Here is a 4,331-nt window from a genome sequence, read left to right as displayed (position 1 = left end):
GCACTGGCTTTTGTCTTCTCTCTGTCCGCAACCCTCTCACACCATCTCCTCCTGGCTCACTCCCTCACCTCCTTCAGGTCTCTGCAAAATGTCACCTCCTCTGAAAGGCCCACCCTGACCACCCCACCTAAAACAGACCCTGGTGCACTTTCAGGCCCTTCACCTAACTTAGGTCTCCTTCCTAGTACTTGTCACTCCTTGCCATTGACGTGGTTTTAACTGCCTGTCATCTTTCTCCATTACTTTTAGTTTCCTAAGGCTGCTGTAACAAATGGCCATGGAGTTAGTGGTTTAAAATAATACATTTTTATTATCTTACAGTTCTGGAGATAGAAGTGGTTCTTACAGGGTTAAAATCAATGTGTCAGCAGGGCTACTTCCTTCTGGAAAGTCCAGGGAAGAATCTGTTTCCTGCCTTTCCCAGCTTCTGGGCGGCACCTGTGTTCCTTGGCCCTTGGCCCCTTCCTTCATCGCCAAAGCCAGCAGGGGAACATCTTCAAATCTCTCTAGCCCTGTCCAGTGTGGCTCGGTTGGTTGGGTGTCTTCCCGTACATGGAAAGATTGCTGGTTTGATTCTGGGTCAAGACACATGCCCAGGCTGTGGGCTCGATCCCCGGTCAGGGGCATGCAGGAGGCAGCCAATCGATGTTACTCTCTCACATCGAAGTTTCTCTCTTCTCCTTCCCTCTCTCTCTAGAAATCAATAAACTATACTTTTAAAAATATATCTCTTTATTGATTTCAGAGAGAGGAAGGGAGAGGGAGAGAGAGATAGAAACATCAATGATGAGAGTCATTGATCGGCTGCCTCCTGCACGCCCCTGACGGGGCATCGAGCCCGCAACCCGGGCATGTGCCCTGACCGGGAATCGAACCCCGATCTCCTGGACCCTAGGCCGATGCTTAACCGCTGAGCCACACCTGGCCGGGCAAAAAAATATTCTTAAAAAAGAAAAAAATCTCTCTAACTAGGACCTTCTGTGTCCATCATCATTTCTCCCGCTGTAACTTCGACCCTCTTTCACTTTTAAGGACCCTCGAGATTACCCTGGGCCCACCCAGATAACCCAGGGTCATCTTCTCATATCAAGATCCTTAACTTGGTCACATCTGCAAAGTCCCTTTTGCCATGTGAGGTCACATGTTCACAGGTTCCAGGACTGCTTATGAAGACATCTTTGGGAGGGGCCATTCTTCAGCCCACCACAATTCATTCTCATTATTTGTTCACCTGTTTCCCTAGGGCCTGGAACAGGGCCTGGCATTCCGTAGGCGCTCTTTCGTAGGAGTTGTCCAATGAATGAATGAATGAATGAATGAATGAATGAATGAATGAATGAATGAATGAATGAAAGTATGAGTCACAAGGAGCACATAGGGCAGGATGGATGCTTGGTAGAGCAGGTTTTGGGGGACTGAGGGCCAAGGAGGAAGTGCTAGCCCCAGAAGGAAGTGGGGCGGCGCCCCTTGCCCAGGGCAGGACAGCAGGAGCAGGGATGAGCAGGCCGGGCAGGGCGCGGGAGGCGGGATGATGCGGTGATGGGCTGGCCTGTTCTCCCACTCCAGCCGGCCTTCCGCCCACCTACTCACCCCCCACCCCGGCTGGGCCCAGGCCTCCGGAGCCACCGGAGGGAAGGACGAGAGTGTGTGGGGGTTCAGGGAATGCCCGACTGGCACAGCTGGTTTGGCAGGTCCTGGCATCTTGGCAGAAAAAAATGCTGGGGACAAGTGAGGATGTTGCTGGGAGCGGACAGGAGGACCGGAAGACTCGGGGGAGGGGCGGCTCCTTTGTTCATGGGTCTATCCCTGTGGACCCCAAACTCTCATATCCAACACCCCCACCCCAGAAACCTCACTTAGCTCTGTCCATGCCAGCCTCAGGGACCAGGAACCTGACTCCCACTCCCAACCTTTGCCCTCAGACCCCGGAGTGCAGGCCCCCAGCCCCTCCTCCCTCAGACCCAGGAGTGCAGGCTCCAAGGCTTAGGTTTCCTCACACAGTGTCACCACCAGGCTTTACTTCCCCAACCCCCTGCTCTGGGTGCCTGCATCCGTCATCTCCTGTGACCAGGCAGCAGGTGGGGCCCCAGGTTCCCAGCTCCCCCAGCCCCAGCATCCCTGCAGGGTCCCAGCATCCCCTCCCGGAGACCAGGTGTGGCCCACCCCGGCTGGGAGCGGGTGGGCGGGGCGGCGTGTGAGTGTGTGGGTGGGGCTGGGGCCACAGTATCGGCCCCGGGGCGGTTCCTCGGTGGGATGGAGTAATCAGGGTGGAGAGCAGAGAAGGAGGTTTCTACTGTATGCACACCCCAAGATGGACCGGCTGATTAGAGGGGAAGGCTGGGGGGAGGGAGTCATGCTGGCTCCGAGGTGTCAGCTGCCCTCCTCCCACCCCACCCAGGGTGTCTTCTTCTCCTTCTCAAAGGGGCCCTCGCAGCCTTGGAGACACTGGCACCTCCACCCATGACCCATCCTTTTCCTGGGTCTGGATGTCTCAGTGTCCCAGTTTCATCTCTTTCGGGGTCACCGGAATCCTGGCCCCCAGCCCCTCCTCCCTCAGACCCAGGAGTCCAGGCCCCCAGCCCCTCCTCCTTCAGACCCAGGAGTCTAGGCCCAGGCTCCAGCACTGTCCCCCCTCTCCACCGCATTCCGATTCCTGGTTCTGGGCTCCAGGATTTGGGAGCCCTGCCCCCAGTCTCTGCCCTCTCGGGAACCCTGCCTCTAAGCAGCCAGAGTTGGCCCGTCCTCAGCGCTCCCAGAATTCCTGGCAATTACTAGCTTTTAATGGAAAGGTCAGGCTCTGGAGGTGACAATGGCCCCAATTCTGTGGAAATATGACCTCGTGACCCAGTGACCTCCCTTTGCCCATGTTTAAGTTCCAACAGGGAAGTAGCACATCATGGGGCTTCCCAGGTGGGAGCCTAGAGACAGGCCAAGGAATTTATCTGGGGGCCAAGGCAGAGGCGTGTGCTTCAGGGCTCCCCATCTCTGCTCTCTGCCCTCAGCCCAGGAGACAGCATCTTGCTCCCCTTTCACAGTCCGTGAGATTTGAGGTGGAAGTGGGACCCGCTGGTGGTCAGCAGTGCATAAAGGTGGTGGGTGGTCATCAGCCCAGCCCAGCCCTGTCTGGCTCTGGTCCCTGCTACCCTCAAGCCCCCAGGACCCAGGAATGCCCCCCCCCGCCCCTCCCCTGCTTCTCCAGATGTCCCTTCTTAGACCTGGGGAAAAACTTCCCAGCTGTCTCTCCAGCCTCTAGGCCTTCACCTGCACCAGGCCCTCCACCTGGATGCCTTCTCTACTCTGGCCCCTCACCTGGTGAGTTTCCCTACTGGGGCATCCTTGCCTGGACCCCCAAAGAGGCCAGTGTCTATGGGCAGGACACCAAGCAGTCTGAAGTTACCCCAGGTCAGCAGTCAGTCCAACCAGGACTTAGCTGGGTGTGTCATCCTAAACCTCCTAGCAGCCACATTTTGTTAGAAAGTAAAAAGTTTTACTCACCTGCTTGGTGAGATTAATTTTAGGACTATGTTTTATTTAATCCAATATATGAAAAATATCATCATTTCAATATGTAATCAGTATAAAAGTTACTCTTGGGATACTTTACATGCTGTGTCTCAATTCTGATGCTTGGTTTCCAAGAGTTAAATGGAAATGTAGTGTTTACTTACCTGTCTCATTGGGGGATGACCCAGAGGAGGCCTCCTCAGATATTAGTCAGAGGTATAGATAGATGATGGATGGATGGATGGATGGATGGATGGATGATGGATGAATGGATGGATGGATGATGGATGGATGGATGGATGGATGGATGGATGGATGATGGATGGATGGATGATGGATGGATAATAGATAAATGGATAGATAGAGAAATGGATGGATGATGGATGGATGGATGGACAGCTGGATGGATGGATGGATGGATGAATGGATGGATGGATGATGGATGGATGGATGATGGATGGATGGATGATGGATGGATAATAGATAAATGGATAGATAGAGAAATGGATGGATGATGGATGGATGGATGGATGGATGATGGATGGATGGATGGATGATGGATGGATAATAGATAAATGGATAGATAGAGAAATGGATGGATGATGGATGGATGGATGGACAGCTGGATGGATGGATGGATGAATGGATGGATGGATGATGGATGGATGGATGATGGATGGATAATAGATAAATGGATAGATAGAGAAATGGATGGATGATGGATGAATGGATGGATGGATGGATGGATGGATGAATGGATGGATGGATGATGGATGGATGGATGATGGATGGATAATAGATAAATGGATAGATAGAGAAATGGATGG

The sequence above is a fragment of the Miniopterus schreibersii genome (genome assembly GCF_964146895.1).
Source record: "Miniopterus schreibersii genome assembly, chromosome: 18".
Taxonomy (NCBI): domain Eukaryota; kingdom Metazoa; phylum Chordata; class Mammalia; order Chiroptera; family Miniopteridae; genus Miniopterus; species Miniopterus schreibersii.
Note: the sequence above shows the minus strand (reverse complement) of the source record.